The sequence below is a fragment of the Pelodiscus sinensis genome, chromosome 3 (genome assembly GCF_052426305.1).
Source record: "Pelodiscus sinensis isolate ZL-2025 chromosome 3, ASM5242630v1, whole genome shotgun sequence".
In the NCBI taxonomy this organism is placed as follows: Eukaryota; Metazoa; Chordata; order Testudines; family Trionychidae; genus Pelodiscus; species Pelodiscus sinensis.
Window position 1 is genome coordinate 170,674,071 of NC_143054.1, and position 18,798 is coordinate 170,692,868.

At 46.6% G+C, this 18,798-nt stretch overlaps 1 long non-coding RNA gene across 1 annotated transcript in view; it reads right to left on the reverse strand.

Annotated features, from left to right (window-relative positions):
- The window catches only part of LOC142828050 (uncharacterized), a 284,155-nt gene that overhangs the window by 18,510 nt on the left and 246,847 nt on the right, over positions 1 to 18,798 (reverse strand). The gene's annotated exons all lie outside the window — the stretch shown is intronic.

Sequence of the window (18,798 nt, forward strand, 5' to 3'; positions counted from 1 at the left end):
AGAGCCAGAGAGGGCAGTACGTGACCAAGAAGATAACTGGCAGAATGTAACTTCTAGAAGGGGAAAAAGGCCAGCACAGGAATCCCCCGATTCTATAGAGGTAAGCAATCGCTTTCAAGCTCTCTCCACAGGCTCTGCAGTGCTGAAAGCTCTGGAAGGGACATCACAAGGAAGAAACCAGAAGGGAACACCATCTACTGGAAGGCATGGGATGCGTAGTCCTAGGGACGGGGGTTCCACGGCCACCACGCCCAAAAGGAAACGACGGGTGGTGGTGGTCGGGGACTCCCTTCTAAGAGGGACTAAGCCATCCCTCTGCCGTCCGGACCTGGAATCTCGAGAGGTGTGCTGCTTACCGGGAGCTCACATTCAGGATGTCACTGAGAGGCTTACCAAGCTGATCAAACCTTCGGCTCGCTACCCCTTCCTGCTTCTCCACATGGGAACTAATGATACGGCCAAGAATGATCTTGAGCGTGTTACTGCGGATTATGTAGTGCTAGGAAGAAGGATCCAAGAATTTGGAGAGCAAGTGGTAGTCTCCTCCATCCTCCCTGTTGAAGGGAAAGGACTGGGCAGGGATCGTCGAATTGAGGACGTAAATGCGTGGTTCCGCAGATGGTGTCGCAGAGAGGGCTTTGGTTTCTTCGACCATGGGACTCTGTTCCGGGTGCAAGGATTGTTAGGAAGAGATGGGATCCACCTAACGAAGAGAGGAAGGAGCATCTTCGCGGGCAGGCTTGCAAACCTAGTGAGGAGGGCTTTAAACTAGGTTCGTCGGGGGACGGTGACCAAAACCCTGAGGGGAGTGGGAAAGTCGGATACCGGGAAGAAATGCAGAGAGGAAGGGGCAAGAAAGGAGGACCCGTGTTTCGAATGGAGAAGATAGGACGATCAACTGGTTACCTGAAGTGTTTGTACACTAATGCGAGAAGCCTGGGCAACACACAGGAAGAACTGGAGGCCCTGGCCCAGACCAAGAAATACGATTTAATTGGGATAACAGAGACTTGGTGGGATGACTAGCATGACTGGAGCGCTGTCATGGAAGGGTATAGACTGTACAGGAACAACAGGCAGGGGAGAAAAGGAGGAGGAGTTGCACTATATGTAAGAGAGCACTACGATTGCTCTGAACTCCAGTATAAAGAGGGAGAAAAACCTGTTGAGAGTCTATGGGTTAAGTTTAAAGGACCAAACAACAGCCTTGATGTTGTGGTTGGTGTTTGCTACAGGCCACCGAATCAGGTGGATGAGGTAGATGAGGCTTTCTTCGGACAACTGAGCAAAGCTTCCAGATCGCAGGCCCTGGTTCTCGTGGGGGACTTTAATCACCCTTACATCTGCTAGGAAACCTATACGGCAGTGCACAGGCAATCCAGGAAGTTTTTGGAGAATGTTGGGGATAACTTCTTGACACGGGTGCTGAAGGATCCGACCAGGGGCCGTGCGCAGCTTGACCTTCTGCTCACAAACAGGGAGGAACTAATAGGGGAAGTGGAGGTGGGTGACAACCTGGGAAGCAGTGATCATGAGATGGTAGATTTCAGGATCCTGACCAAAGGAAGAAAAGAGAGTAGTAAAATACACACCTTAGACTTCAAAAAAGCAGATTTTGACTCCCTCCGAGATCTGATGGGCAGAATCCTCTGGGATGTTAACATGAAGGGGAAAGGAGTCCAGGACAGCTGGCAGTATTTTAAAGAAGCCTTATTGAAGGCACAGAAAGAAACCATCCCGACGCATAGCAAGAGAGGCAAACATGGTAGGAGACTGGACTGGCTTACAGGGGAAATCCTTGGTGAACTTAAGCACAAAAAGGAAGCTTACAAAGAGTGGAAGCTTGGACAAATGACCAGGGAGGAGTTTAAAGGTATAGCTCGAGAATGTGGGGGGTTATCAGGAAGGCGAAAGCGCAAATGGAATTGCGACTGGCTAAGGATGTGAAGGATAACAAGAAAGGTTTCTACAGGCATGTTAACAAGAAGAAGGTGATCAGAGAGGGTGTGCGGCCCCTAATGGATGAAGGAGGTAACCTACTGACAGATGATGTGGGGAAAGCTGAAGTACTCAATGCTTTCTTTGCCTCTGTATTCATGGGGTCGGCTCCTGGACTTCTGCGCCAAGTGACGCAAGATAGGATGAAGATGGACAGCCCATGGTGGGTAAAGAACAGGTTAGGAACTATTTAGAAAAGCTAAACGTACATAAATCCATGGGTCCGGACTTAGTGCATCCGAGAGTACTGAGGGTATGTCTACACTACCCTCCTAGTTCGAACTAGGAGGGTAATGTAGGCATACCGCACTTGCAAATGAAGCCCGGGATTTGAATTTCCCGGGCTTCATTTGCATAAGCGGGGAGCCGCCATTTTTAAAACCCCGCTGGTTCGAACCCCGTGAACCTCGAGGTGTACCGGTAGTTCGGAATAGGAATCCTAGTTCGAACTACCTAGTTCGAGCCCCGTGTAGCCACGCTGCACGGGGTTCGAACCAGCGGGGTTTTAAAAATGGCGGCTCCCCGCTTATGCAAATGAAGTGCGGTATGCCTACATTACCCCGCTAGTTCGAACTAGCGGGGTAGTGTAGACATACCCTGAGGGAGTTGGCAAATGTCATTGTGGAGCCTTTGGCTATCATCTTTGAAAAGTCGTGGAGATTGGGAGAAATCCCGGATGACTGGAAAAAGGCAAATGTAGTGCCCATCTTCAAAAAAGGGAAGAAGGATGATCCAGGGAACTATAGGCCGGTCACTCTTACCTCGGTTCCTGGAAAAATCATGGAAGGGATCCTTAAGGAATCCATATTGAGGCACTTGGATGAGAGGAAAGTGATTAGGAATAGTCAGCATGGATTCACAAAGGGCAAGTCATGCCTGACCAATCTGATTAGCTTCTATGATGAGATAACTGGCTCGGTGGACATGGGGAAGTCAGTGGATGTTATATACCTTGACTTTAGCAAGGCTTTTGATACGGTCTCCCACAATATTCTTGCCATCAAGTTAAGGGATTGTGGATTGGATAAATGGATGGTAAGATGGATAGAAAGATGGCTAGAAGGCCGGGCCCAGCGGGTAGTGATCAATGGCTCGATGTCAGGATGGCGGTCGGTTTCTAGCGGAGTGCTCCAAGGTTCGGTTCTAGGACCGGTTTTGTTCAATATCTTTATTAATGATCTGGATGAGGGGATGGATTGCACCCTCAGGGTATGTCTACACTACCCTCCTATTTCGAAATTCCACGAGGAGTAACGGTAGTTTGAACTAGGAAGCCTAGTTCGAACTACCTAGTTCATGCCGCGTGTAGCCGCGCGGCACGGGGTTCGAACCAGCCGGGATTTAAAAATGTCGGCACCCGGCTTATGCAAATGAAGCCCGGGAAATTCAAATCCCGGGCTTCATTTGCAAGTGCGGTATGCCTACATTACCCTCCTATTTCGAAATAGGAGGGTAGTGTAGACATACCCTCAGCAAGTTTGCGGATGACACTAAGCTGGGGGGAGAGGTAGATACCCTTAAGGGCAGAGATAGGGTACAGAATGACTTAGACAAATTGGAGGATTGGGCCACAAGAAATCTGATGAGGTTCAACAAGGACAAGTGCAAAGTCCTGCACTTGGGACGGAAGAATCCCAAGCATAGTTACAAGCTGGAGACCAACCGGTTAAGTAGTAGTTCTGCAGAAAAGGACCTGGGTGTTACAGTGGATGAGAAGCTAGATATGAGTCAACAGTGTGCCCTTGTAGCCAAGAAGGCTAATGGCATATTAGGTTGCATTAAGAGGAACATTGCCAGCAGATCCAGAGATGTCATCGTTCCCATTTATTCGGCTTTGGTGAGGCCGCATCTGGAGTATTGTGTCCAGTTCTGGGCCCCCCACTACAAAAAGGATGTGGACGCATTGGAGAGGGTCCAGCGGAGGGCAACCAAAATGATTAGGGGGCTGGAGCATATGACTTATGAGGAGAGGCTGAGGGACTTGGGTCTGTTTAGTCTGCAGAAGCCAAGAGTGAGGGGGGATTTGATAGTAGCCTTCAACTTCCTGAAGGGAGGTTCCAAAGAGGATGGAGAGAGGTTGTTTTCAGTAGTGACAGATGGCAGAACAAGGAGCAATGGTCTCAAGTTGAGGTGGGAGAGGTCCAAGTTGGATATTAGGAAAAACTATTTCACTAGGAGGGTGGTGAAGCACTGGAATGGGTTACCTAGGGAAGTAGTGGAGTCTCCATCCCTAGAGGTGTTTAAGTCTCGGCTTGACAAAGCCCTGGCCAGGTTGATTTAGTTGGAACTGGTCCTGCCTAGAGCAGGGGGCTGGGCTTGATGACCTTCTAAGGTCTCTTCCAGTTCTATGATTCTATGATTTCAAATTTACTTCAAAATAGTTATGCAATTTGCATAGTGGAAATTGAATAGCTTATTTTGAGGTAAAGGTGCATTGCTTACGCACCCTAAAAGACTGAGTGCTGAAAAACTGGTTTTCAGACTCATAGGGCATGTCTACAGTAGCAAATTATTTTGAAATAACTTTTTTCAAAATAACTCCCGAAATAACTATTTTGAAATAGCATGTCCACATTGATCAGAGCCTGCCTCAGATGTAAAGCTCCCAGAAACACTCTGGGGAGGGCACCAGGAGAATGGACACTTCCCGTAATTGTTTGCTGAGGCTAGCTAAGACACATGCTTCCACATCTCAGATGCCACTTCTTCACTGCCTACCCCCTCATAGGACACCAAACTCATGCCACCTGCTCTGGCTTCCCTTGCAGATGCCACAGCACTGACATCATTGAGCTGGAGCTGCTGCAGAGCAGTGCCAGACACACAGACCTTGTGTTGTGCTTCATCCAAACTGCCCACATGCTGCTCCTGCAGGATAATAACCAACCCCAACCAGAGGACCCCGTCACCCAGCTCCTTGCACTCCCATTGCAGCAAATGATCCTCAATCCCCTGGATACTGTGGAACGCTGTTGCTGGTGGAGGGAGACCAGTTAGAACTGGTGGGACTGCATCATCATGCAGCAATGGGATGACCAGCAGTGGCTCCAGAACTTCTGCATGCAGAAGGCCACCTTCCCTGAGCTCTGCAAGTGGCTCGCCTCTACCCTCAGGTGACAGGATACCCAACTACAAACTTCCATCCCCCTGCAGAAATGCATCACCATCTCCCTATGGAAGCTTGCCATGCCTCAAAGCAACTGCTCTATTGGGAACCAGTTTGGTGAGGGGGAATCCACAGTCGGGCCATGCTCCTGCAGATAGTCAAGGCCATCAACAACATCTTGCTATGGAAGGTCGTTACTCTGGGCAACATCAACCCCATCATGGATGGCTTTGCTGCTATGGGCTTCCCCAGCTGCAGAAGGGTCATGGATAGCACTCACATCTCCATCATGACCCCTGACCACTGTGCCTCGGACTAGATGAACAGGAAGAGGTACTTCTCTGGGGCGCTCCGGGCCCTGGTGGACCACAAGAGACAGTTCGCAGACATTAATGTTGTCTAGTCGGGGAAGATACACAACACCCAACAGCCCCTGGGGGACTAGGAGGGAAGCCCGGAGTGAGGAGGGGGTAGATAGTGTGGAAAGTGGGAGATGTGCCATTCTTGCATCTGGGCAAGCTGTGAAGGAAAGGTACAAGGACAGTCATCACAGTAGACACTGTGTATGAAGCCTAGCCCTAATATCTCAGTTCAGATGATGGTGATGTGCTTCGATCAAGCCCATCTATTGCCTAGACAGTGGGCACTTTCCTGCAGGGGCACAGATGCCCTAGGGAAGCATCTCTACACCCATGTCTTGAGGACAAGCAGGCATGGGAAGGTGCCAGACAGGCCAGGAGCCTGCGGGCAGGAAGGGAGGACGGGGAGGCTCTGCTGCCTTGTCCCCAGCACATGCTGGTGGCATCTCACAGACAGCAAACTTTTATCCCTGCCCACTGGAGGAGGAGAGGCAGTGCTGGGGGAGGTGTGTGAGAGAAGCAGATGTTGCTTGCCTGAGAGAGTGCTACTGGGGTCCCCTCATCTTCCTTCCCTTGGCAGTCTCCCATGCAGGGGATTATTCTCCTCAACATTGCCACACCTGACCAGGAGCAGAGGCTGTCCAAGTGCAGCATGAGCCTGGGCCGTGTGTGGCCCTGTTATATGGCTCCAGGACCCCAAACTCCTTAGTGGTCACTTGTTGTGGGAAGGTGTCCCTCCATAGAGGCTGGAGTAAGGCAGGCCTCTTCAGGAAGCTTGTAAGAAGGACCAAGGGGTTCCTGTGTGACAGCATCATGGAGCTGAGTGCTCTGGACTAGTGCTCCATGAGCAACCACATGCACAGGCCAAGAAGCTGAGCAAGGAGTGTGCAGCCCCATCACCTGTCCCCGCGTGTACATAAGGAAAGTTATAGAACCCATATCATGTGCCTTCACCGGGATTGTCCAAGGCCTGGGAGACATCCTGGGAGGGGGGAACTGGCTCCAGGGTGAGGAGCAGCTTCTGTTTGGTGGGCATAGTGTCCTGGATGGCCTCCTCCTTCTCTTCCTCATCATTGACATCCTCTACAATTCCATCTTTGTGGAGCCATGTCCTGGCTGGACTCCATGACGACAGGAGCTGGAGAGGAGGTGACCGGATGTGTCCTTTTTTTGGCCAGGCTGGCAGCCATCCAGCTATAGACATTGACATTCCTCCTCCTGGTGCGGAAATCCTGGAGGTTGGTCTCCTCCCGCCAGAACTCGATAAGGTCCAGGATCTCTGCACCAGTCCAGGCTGGTGATCTCTTTCATCCCTGGCCAGGAGCATCCGAGAGTGCTGCATAAGTGCCTGCCATCATGGGGAACACAGAGGGAGTCCTAGGGTTCAACATGGCTCTTGTGATGAGCGCTACGTGGCATGGGGCTGGCAAAGCTCTCCTTGTACCACAAGCCCTTTTCCTTCTGCCTGATGCTTTAAAGGTTCCACAGGAAAAGGAGAGCAGTGGAGATGTCAGGTGTGGCCAGAGTGGTCACAAGTGCAGCTGTGCGAGGCCTCTGGAGGCCAATTATTTTGAAATAGCAACAACTGAGCATCCACACCAACGCTATTTTGAAATAAGTGTTAATCCACGTAGAAAGCAGAAGTTATTTCAGAATAACCAGGCCATTATTATCAAATAATAGCCTTGGTAATGTGAATGCTCCACTTGTCCTTTCAAAATAAGGAGAGTGATTTCAAAATAATTCCCTAGTGTAGAGCAGGGCATAGTAACCAAGAAAAGACTGATAGCCCTGCTAGGCTATGTGAACCCTCAGGCTAAGCCATTGTTAGCCATAGGGGGCAATGTTCACTGAGGCACCACTTCCAAAGCACCCACACTTGGTGCTAGATTTTCAAAAGAGCTCTGTTTATATTTAGGCAAATAAGGTGATTTACAAAATTCCCAGCATCTAGCAACTCCCTTTGTGAAGCTTCTGGCCAGATATTTAAAAAGGTAAGTATCCCATTGCACTGGTCTCACTGTGAATACCTGGCCATTTATTGTGGTGCCTTCCTTTGAAAGGCCCAAAGGGTGCTGAATGCTTAAAAAACTAGCCCTAAGCACTGCTGGCTCTGCTATACTAATTACATTGCCAAGATCAAAATCTCTAACTCTGCAGGCCCTCAAATCATAAAAGAGGCTTGGCAAGATAAACCCGACTAATTTCCCTTCATGAGACTTTTTAAAAGTTATCAGGGAGGCTTTAAAATTCAACACACGCATACCAACATCTAAAATAATGTGTCAAAATGTCATTTAGAAGGCAGCCAGTCTTACAGGGAATATTAACTTAGGAACATATTTAAAAGCAATCATATCCAAGACAGCCTTACCAGTATAATTTACATGACCTTTCTGAGCCTTGTCTTCAGGACACAGTGTCTTAGACATCAGCTGTGTAGGGGGAAATTCTTTCTTACACAGAAACCTTCTTTTGAAAGAAAAATCATTAGGCAATAGACTATAAACAATCTGGTCATGGTCATTGTCTTTTGCGGGGGGTGGGGGAGGGAGGTCTGGAAAGAGCAACTTCCTGAATTCTGAAATATGTTGTTGATCAACACATTGTTTCAAACTGGAACATTGGAAACTACTACAATTAGGAATTTTAAACAGGCCAGTTAGCAAGTGGGCTTAATTTAGTTTAATTTTTAATGTTAACAAAAAATGTTTTAATGATTAAAGAATGCCTAGGCATTAGAATCTCTTCAGTATGGGGAATGTGCTCACTAATAGAAATTATACCCAGTGGGTGACCTAGATCAGTAGTTCCCAACCTGTGGTCTGCGGACCCCTGGGGGTCCACGGAAAGTTTTTAAAAGTAAGGATCAGGCCCACTTTTATTTTCCTTTTCTTCTCCCCGTCTCCAGAGTGCAGGGGAGTAGGGGCAGCAGCCATGCGCTCTGGGTCATGACTTGCTTTTGATCCCATTCCCCAGAGAGGCATGCACAGGGGTGCAAGCACTTTCCCCATGCTCCCATAGCTTCTGGAGAACGGAATCAACCCCCTCACCCCATGCTCCCGACTTTCCACCCTTGCCCCCTACCCTCCCAAAGTTCCATCCTTGAGCAGCTGACAGCTCCAGAGCTCCCTTTGGCCCATGGATGGGCAGAGGGCAGGAGCTGAGGAAGCAGTGTGGGTGAATAGCAGACAATGGAACCTGAGAAGCTCTGTGTCCTGCAGTCTGCATGTCCCTCAGCCCACACTGAAGCTGATAAGCTGCGACTATACCTTGGAGTCGGCTTGTAAATGGGTCAGTCATTTTTTTACCATTTTTGTTTCTTTTTTGAACATCTCACCCCGCTGTAACCATTCAAAAGTTAAGATTGGTGGGAAAGGTTTAATTGGGCTAGCAAAAATGGATCTGGGGGGGGGTTAATATAAATTTTAATAGATTAAAAAGGGATCTGTATGTTCGAAAAGGTTGGGAACCACTGACCTAAATAAACTGGAGAAAAAAAATCTTAGTATCTGGGACAAACTTTTTGTTATCTTTGTGCAAAACCTAGCATGAGCTCTTGATTCCCGAAAGACCTTCTAAGTAGTAACACAATAAATGATTATAATACACTGTTAAATTATAGCTGAGGTCAGGGTCCTGTATCTGGGAATAGAAGGAAAATGTGGGCTTATGTAATTATTATTTTAAATGATTTGTATTAGAATAGCAGAGACCCCAAACCAAAGCCAGGGACACCTTGTGCTATGCCCTGTACATAAACACTGTTGGCTGTGTCTACACCGGTGCGATCTCGCACAAAAGCAGCCGCTCTTGCGCAAATACTTACTGCCTGTCTACACTGGCCGCTTGTTCTTGTGCAAGTACACTGACATTCTAATGTAGAAAATCAGGGCTTCTTGCGCGAGAACTCTGACGCTCCCACTCAGGAAGAAGCTCTTTTGTGCAAGAGCTCTTCCAGAAGAGGCCAGTGTAGACAGGCAACATGAACTTCTTGCGCAAGAAGCCCCTATGCTTAAAATGGCGATCAGAGCTTTCTTCCAGAAGAGAATGTCTACACTGGCATGAATGCTCTTGCGCAAAAGCACATATCTTGCCCAAAAGCACATGCCAGTGTAGACGCTCTTTTCTGGAAGAGTTTTTCCAGAAGAACTCTTCCACAAAAGAGTTTTTGCTCGAGATTGCTCCAGTGTAGACATAGCCTGTGAGAAAGGGTCCCTGCTCTGAAGAACTTGCAGTCTAAAATAGTCCAGACTAGCAAAGGACAAGGGGAAAGAAGGGCACAGACGTTGGTATATGTGATTTAAATTCTGAGGTAATTCATCATGAAGGGACTCAAGTGTTATGATTTCTGAGCTTTGGTCACCTAAATTTATCCAGAAAAATCACTGGAACAATACTGAAATCCACAAATCTCAAGTTAAACTCCTAGGCTCCCCATACAACAATAGGAAGAAACAGGCACCTCGGAATGTAATCCACAAAAGCCAGCATGCTAGAGAGGAAGTCACCTAAGCTAGCCAGTGGGAAATGCCAAGATGTGAAGGTGTGCTCCAAGGTGTGCCCCTCTCACAGAGTGAAGTCTCTACATCCAAGAAGGTACCCCTCTCTCTCCTTGTGACCCACAGCTCCTCTGCTGGTCACAGGTAGTTCAGTCACCCAAGATTTTTCTTGTGAGACTAAGTAAAAGCTCTTATCTCGTTCTGCAGTTAATGACTGAAGAGAAAGTGCTGCTGTCACCAGTTCCTGCCTCTATATTTCAGCCCAGTGAATACAGCAATCTAATTGTATGGAAGAGAGACAGGGTCAGTTCTACCCTCTTCTGGCTGGGAAGGAAGAATTTGAGTAGAATCTCCATTATGTCTCAGGAGAGAGCTCTAGCCATTGGGCAAAGGGATAGTCTGATGTGGGGCTCTGAATGGACATGTCCTCACACTAACAGAATCTTCTGGACCTGTTTAACGCCAACTAGGTTTATTCTGTCTGGACCTTAAAAGAGAAAATCTGCCACAAGAAGGGGCTATGACCAGGAAAAGGGCTGCCACATCTCAGACAACTGAGACAGGCTTGGTGAGAGGGAAAGTGCAACATGTGTCACAGCTCCCAAAGTTTCATGACCTGGATGTAGGTGCCACAAAGAATGGCTGGAGATCGAAATTGTTATTTCACAATAGCATTGTTGTGGACCCACCGGTGCTGCTAATTTAAAATAATTAGCCTCCGGAGGCCTCGCACTCTCCACCATCATGTGGCACCTGCTCAGCCTGACATTGAAATGCTCTTTGGTAGGATCCAGGCTGCAGTTGCAGGGCTTCATAAGCTAGCAGAGCCAGGGGTAGGCTTAAATGGGCACACCCACTTCCCCAACTCTGATGGTGTAGTTGGGGAAAAAGTGCTGGCATGCATCTTTTGGAACAGGCAGGAGTTCCGGAAGACATGGGTGTTATGTGCCTTCCCTGACCACCCCGCACTGATATCCGTAACTATTCCCTTGTGATCCACGAGACCCTGCAGCACCATGTAGAAATACCCCTCTCTGTTTATGTCGTTCAAGGCACAGTGATCAGGGGCCAGGATGGGGATGTGAGTGCCACCGCAGTTGGGGAAGCCCATGGTGGCAATGCCATCAATGATATTGTCCATGTTCTCCAGAATGATGATCCTCCATAGCAACACATGGTTTATAGCCTTGGCTACTTTCAGGAGCACGGCTACAACTGTGGATTTCCTCACACCAAACTGGTTCCCAATGGAGCAGAAGCTGTCCGGTGTGGTGAGTTTCCAGAGTGCAATGGCAACACACTTCTGCACAGGAATAGTGGGTCTCAGTTGGATGTCTTGTTGCCTGAGGGGAGGGGCAAGTCACTTGCAGAGCTCCAGGAAGGTGGAGCCACTGCTGTTCATTCCATCGCTGCAGGACGATGCAGTCCCACCAGTCTGATCAAGTCTCCCACCTCCAGAAGCGGTGTTCCACGGTATGCAGGGGATTGAGAGGCACTTGCAGCAGCAGGACAACCAAGACCTGGGTGATGAAGGCCTCCAGTCCAGCCTGGTCACCATCTTGCTGGAGCAGCACGTTGGCAGTCTGGACGAACTACGCCATTAGGTGTAGCATGAGGCCCATGAGCCTAGCACTGCTTTGCAGCAGCTCTGGCTCCATGATGTCAGTGCCGTGGCATCTGCAAGGGCATCCACAGCACTGTGTCTGTTTGGTGTCCTGAGGGAGAGGGAGTGGAGGAGAGGAGGGGCGTGAGAGACTCGGCCATAGAGAGGAGCCCCTGAAAGCCCATGTTGCAGCTTGCCTGACCAAGCAGCCACAGGAAGTTTCCACCATCCTGGAGCCCTCCCCAGAGTGTTTCTAGGGGTTCTAAGTCCTATGCAGGCTCCAATCAATGTGCATGTGCTATTTTAAAGTCATTATGACCAGGGCTCGACAAACTGCGGCGAGAGCTACTTGCCAGCCCTGCACCATGCATGCACCAGACTGGTACTGCGCATGTGCGCAGCGCCGGCAAATGGGGCGCATGGAGCGACCGGCTGAAATCTACTCACCAATGGTAAGTAGAAACAGCAGTTTGTTGAGCCTTGATTATGACTAATTTCGATGCTCCCCCATAGTGGAGACATGCTATTTTGATTTTATTATTTCTGGAATTATTTCAATTTCGTTTATTTCAAAATTATTTCCTAGTGTAGACATGCCCTAGATGAGTAAGCATGACCCCAGAAGGGTATTGTATCAGAACCCATTTTGATTTTATTTAGTGTCAGGAATAAAACAACATGGGAATGAGCCATGTTGTTCAGATCTGGATTCTGAGCCATTTTTGAACTTCCCCAAAATCTAGGGGCTGTTGTGTTTAAGGCTCTGCTTTGGCCCTATTTTACAGAGATGGAATGGAGTACTGAAGCTTAGGAACTGATCTTTCAAGAAAAATGCAAAAGTAAAATCCCCACCCAATGTATTTAAATTAATAAATCAATTATTACTGGGGATCAAGCTGCCAATCCCTCCTAGATACCAAATGGCTCCCTCACCAGCTTCTCACAAGAGCAGGATTGGCTCATACCATAAAGACCAAATTAGGAAACTTAGACATTTGTTTCTCTTGTTGATGCTGATTCTTTGATTGGCCAGGTACATTAGCTAAGGCCTAATCATACCGATGTCACATTCTGTACTTGCATTTATGAACTCTGTCTCTTTCTCATAGATTAAAGAAGAATTTTCTGGTGAAAATCTTCTACCAAGACTCAGCACTGATTAACATATTATATATATATAAAAGCTTTGGCTAGAAGCAGATAAATATCTTTGGCCAGCCCTTCCTTTGTTATTGAAGGAAACGACATGAGGGAATGGCACCTTAGGATAGCACTTCAAAGCATGAGAGAGGAAAGTGTACTTCAGACTGAAATAATAGTTTCATTTTATGGTTTTGGTATGCACATAATGTCTTTTACTGTGATAATGTCTAGGCAAGGTCTTTTCCATAGTTTTAGATTGCCTATGACATTGAAACAGACAGGAAGGATGGCAAATTCATGCACAGGGGTCATGTTCTGCATGCTGTCTGGACTAGCAGGTGTAATCAGACAAAACAGCAAGGAGTCAATTTAAAAATAAAGGCTGCCCTTAGTTATAAGATTCATGGGTGGTGGGGGGGGGGGGGAAGGGAGGAGGGGGTACAGAGTGGAACAGCCCATGTGGTAGATATTGGACATTCAAATGCCTAAGATATTTCTTTCAATGCAAGAGTTCTGATTTCATTATCCAAGAGACTAGTGTCTCATTCTAATATCAATGGCGATCAAGGAAAATCTTTCCATTGACTTTCCCACAAATCTTGGATGAGATTCTGTGTAGGGCCAAATTTCCAATTAGGCACAGAAGGCATGTGACATGGGGCACTGGACATTCTAGGGGTGCCTAAAAGTTAAAAGTAGTTTAAAATTTTCTTATTTCATGGAAGAAATGAAGATCATCTGCTGGGGAGGAGGGCAGGGGAGGCTGAAGAGGGAGCACTGAATATGCTAAACATAAGGTTGTATAAGGTGCAAATCCAGCCCTAGTTCTGTGCAGCAGCTCTGAGAAGCACAACATACAATATGCTGCCCAGGTGAGGTGGAGTTGATACAGCTTGAAGTCTCTCTTTGTTCCTTTCTGAGTGGGTTAGAGAAATCCCTGGCACAGGTTAGACAGCTTTCTTGCTGGGCTGTCCCATCCTTGATACTATAGCCCAGTCTTTGGGCTACCACACCAGAGCTTACAAGGGGTCCTCAGAAGTTAGCCTTAACGTGATTTTCACAGCACCTGCAGCAGAAGAAAATCCTCTCTGGTTACAACAGATTTTTAGACACTTTTATATTGCTTTGGTTCTTTACCGTGGCATAAAGAGGCCAGAGCAGGGGGTGAGGATCTTATTCCTTAATATATTATGTTAATTCTATTATGTATTCTATTATGATGATTTTGATGATTTTTTTCTGTTTCCTGGGTTTCCTGTTTCCTGGGCCAAATCCTGAAATCCTCTTTTTTTTAAAAAAAAAACCTCAATCCCTATTCAGGCAAACTGAGTAAGCAATTCAGGATCTGGCTTTTTGTTAATGAAATCTGACATCTTTACTCAATGTTTAATCAGCGCTTATTCAGGGCAACTTTTACTTCATTGAAAATTTTCTGAGGATTTGTACAGTTAATTATTATTCCTAATAATTACTGCTCTGTTTTCTGAAGGATTCTTTTTTGAGGCATACATAATGAGTGTGTCACAGTATATTGTTAGCATATATCCTACATCAAGAATACGAAGGGCTCTTTGTGCTAATAGACAGCAGAACCAAAAAGTTGAGAAACAGTTGCTTTTATGCACTATAACAGCAGGGTTATTCTACTAGCTGCCAATATTATGGGTACTTCCAGGTCCCATTTTATTAAAAAATAGTTTAAGGAAAAAGAATCGTCCTTCTCTGAGAAATTATTAACATATTCTTCTATCAGGTGGCAACAAATATTTAAGATTATATACTCAGAAGAGGTATAGAAGTGGTTGAGAGAGTTATAGTGAGCACAAGCAAAACAATGATGAAGCCATACTATTAAATATTAGTAAACTAAAACAGAACCATGAAAGCGAGGTTGAATCAGAAATAATTAGGCAATAAAAGACAACATTTTTAAAGATACTTGAGTGACTTAGGAGTCAAATTCCCACTTTCAAAGTCATTGAATGTCAATGGGAGTTAGTTCCTAAGTGTCTCGGTCTGTTTTGAAAATGTGAGTTCAGCTTTTCTTTGGAAACTTTGCCCATTGGCGCTTCTGAAAATATCATGTTGTGTCTCTTAGGCTGGAATAGCATCGCTGCAGGAGTGGGTTGAAGAGCTAGCAATTTTCATTGAAAACCAACCTGTACAAAGCAAGCAAGAATATGCTGTAGGGGGCACATCTGCACTGGCATGGAGAATGGAAAGGACAAGCACATGCCTCCAGTGTTTTTTATTACTTTGTCTCAAGCACAAATGATTTGGTGAGTAGTACATATTTGGGTATTTTGATTGGCTTGGTGGAGATTCCATGAGCAGTTAATTTTGTAGTAGTTTTAAATTCCCTGTCCTATAGCTAGACTGCTATAACCCCCCTTTTTGACCTATGAGGGAGGGGATGTTGTCAGAGCTGGATTAATTCTCCTGGGAGCCTAGGGTTATTAGATTTTGTAGGAACCCTCGGCTCCAACATGGGGCCAAAACTAGGCAGGAGCAAAATGAGGGGCTCAAAAGTGTGGTGGGGCTTTAACAGCAGAGGGTTGGCTTTGGGAGGGGGTGAGGACTCTGAGGAGGCGGGCTCTGGGGTAGTGCTAGGGATGAGGCATTTGAGGCACAAAAGGAGTCTCCAGACTGGAGCCAAGGGGTTTAGAGTGTAGGAGGTGGATCATGGCAGGAGTTGCAGGTCAGGGTCAGGGAAAGAATTAGGGTGCAGAAGGGGGCTCAGGACAGGGACAGAGGATTGAGGTGCAGGGTGCTTTCCTGGGCAGCTCCCCTTTGGTGAGGTAGTCCCCAGGGAGGGTAAATGTCAGGGCCAATGGCTCTGCACATTGTCTTACACTTTTCTGTAGGCATTGCTCACTGCAGCTCTCATTGGCCATGATTCTCAGCCAATGGGAGCTGCAGGGGCAGAGCTTGCAGGTGAGGAAGACTCATGGACAGAGTTTCTGGCACTTGCAGCTCCACCTGAAGGGGTGGCAGTGTGTGGAGTCATGTCCCCACACCAGGCAGAGCTGGAACACAGGGGTTTTAGTGGCTGCAGCACAGGGCCTCAAAGTAAGGAGACCCCATTAAAAATATGTGCACTTTTGGTGGCCCCCTTAGCCCCTTTCCTAATTCAGTGTTATCAATGGGCCACTTAGCACATAATTCTAAGGGACCTTGCTAGGTTAACTACTTACGTAATCTGTTCAAATTTGTATTTAGCTATGACTCCCTTCGTACCTTTCTTAGTCCTGGATAAGAGATCTGTGTAGCTGGAAAGCTTGTCTCTCATAGGCAGAATTAGAGCCAAAAATGTATTACCTCACCTGCCTGTTTTTCTAATATCCTGGGACTGACATGATCATAAAAGTACTACATAGCTTTATGTATACATTAGTTATCCTCAATTATTTATAGCTCCTATTTTTAGCCAGTGCAGGAATCAACACTTTTTGAATAACAAACATGCATTCATGTGTTCAGAACACAGATAAATGTCACTGGCCATCATCAAGCCTTTAGCAACTATTTGAGTTACTGTAGCCAGGTATCCCATACATCTGAGAGCAACATTTCATTTTACAGTTCATTCATTTAAATTCCAATCACTTGAAATGCCTCAGTCTAATCATGAGGCATCACAGGAGATGATTTCATGCCCCAACACTTCTTCTGTGCTCTTAAAAGACAAAACAGTCTTCTGTGTCACTGATATCAGATCCTGTAGCTGTATTTGTTTCAGTTGTTTTTCTTCTGCCCGTTTTCCTTTCTTTCTTATACTTTTTTCTACTAGTAGATGGTCTTTGTTTTCCTAATACATGACAAAGACTTATCCAAAGACTCTCTCTTTAAGAAAATTGTAATTAAAAAAAGATACATTCTAGACTAAAATATGATTATACCCCCCAAAAAGGCATACATATGCATGTATGCATGGGGGAGAGTGAAAGAATTATACACTTACTCCATATGCCAGTTTTGTAATGGTAGAGTTAGTTGCAATTACATTTATAAGTTAACAAAATTTCCATCCAAGCTGGGTTTTGAAATGAAACTATTGGATTTACATCCCACAAGGAAAAGGGAAGTGGCTTTACAGTCTTGCAAGGAATTAATTGTATACATAACTCATTGCATAAGGGCATATGGTTTATCTGCCCCATGTAATTATTAAGGATGGGCTTTAAACCAAACCCAGTCCTCTTCTGAAGTTCAAAAAAGTTTGGTTAACTGATTTTTGTGTCAGCCAAGAGTAGAAGCCTCAGTACCAACATACAGTTTTGTGAGAGACTGTTCTCACGGTGTCCTTATGCTGGCAGTAAGAAGTGAGTACTGGAAATCTCATAAGATCTTGCAACATTTCCAGCCTTATTTCCAGACCAAACTGGCTTGGAGAGGTTTTGATTAAGTAGAATAACTTTTGGATGCTTGTCCAAATTGAACAGTCTCTCTGAACCTCAAAAGGTTCAGCACTCAGTAACCAGACATTTGAGGAACTGTTGGAGACTTCATGTAAGTGACAAAAGCCTGCCAATGTACTCCAGGGTATTCAGTTTATTCTGCAATGTCAGTAACTTTCTCATTCTGTGCATGCTGAGTGTAGGCTTCCCCTCTGATGCTGTAGGAGTTTGAGGACACTCATAGACTTTAAGGTCAGAAGGGACCATTATGATCATCTAGTCTGACCCCCTGCACAATGCAGGCCACAGAATCTCACCCACCTACTCCTGGAATAATCCTCTCACCTATATCTCAGATACTGAAGTCCTCAAATGATGGTCTGAAGACCCCAAGATGCAGAGAATCCTCCAGCAAGTGATCCGTGCTCCATGCTACAGAGGAAGGCAACATTGTGCTGATCTAATGGATGCTACCCTGTCCTTTCAGACATTTACTCAATTATAACAGTGGTGAAATGCAGGCCCAGTTGACAAGTGCTAGAAAAGCTTTTCCTCCTTGTTTTGATACATTTTAGAATTTAATAATAGAATAGAAGGTGTAAAAAAGGATTTTCTGTGTTTTTATACTAATTTCAACAGATGAAAGTATTAAAGCTGCAGAAAGGCTGTTTGGAATTCCATAATGAATAAGATTCACTTTCCTAAAGTTCTCTAACTCATCCTGAGCAGGTGGCATTTTGCAGAAGATTTAGGCTCTGACAATATTCAGAGTGATGAACAAAAACTTATTTAATGCAGATGTTTCAGCACAGCTCTAAGTTCCCTCAAAGTTTCTGTGGTTGGGAAAAGGCAGCTCTCCCTTAACCCCATTCCAGAGCTGAGATGGCAGGGAGAGGCACCGCCTATTCCACACCAGTGTTGCTTCAGGGAAAGAGAGCTAGGGAAAGTCCTCCCCTCTCTCAACCACAGCCCTGTGGCAGCCTCATGGGGACATGACTCACTTTCGTGGTGCCTCCTGCTGGTAGCACTAGGAATTAGCTCTTATCAGCCACAGGGTGCCTCCCTCTGGATGATGTTTCCCCGTGTCCTCACTCCCTGGTATATTTCAGGCCGGATTCTGGACCCACGTCACTCTTAGACCGCAGTGTCCTCTTCAGACACTGCCCTCCAGCAGTGCCCACCGTTGTCACTAATCCCCATTTTGGGAGGGCGAGGGAGATGTTATCAGTAGTCTGGTATCGCTGCCCCAATGGCTGACTGTGGCTACTGAGCCTAGCTCCTTACTTCAGGGGCAAACCACGGTCTGCCCAAGCCACAAAACAATGGGGCTAGACATTGTGCAAGGGAGAGACACAGGTCTACTCACTACTCTGGGCACTGACCCAGGGACCCTTGCCTTGTCCTGCCCTCCTCAACTCCCCTTCACTGCCTCTCATTTCCTGAACCACTTCCCCTGTGATCCTTTTGCACCCTCCTGGTCCTAGTGGCAAGACCAGCAGCCTGGCAAGAGCCTCCCTCTTTAAGGTCCTGAGCCTGCACAGCACTGCTTTATTGACAGTGCCTCTCTGGGAACCAGGTCCTCCATCCTCCCTGGTAAGGGTCTAACTGACTACTCTTGGCTGGCCAGCTCCTTTTATACAGGACTGCCCCAGCAAGCCACACCCTTATTGGTCCTTTACAAGTTTCCCCT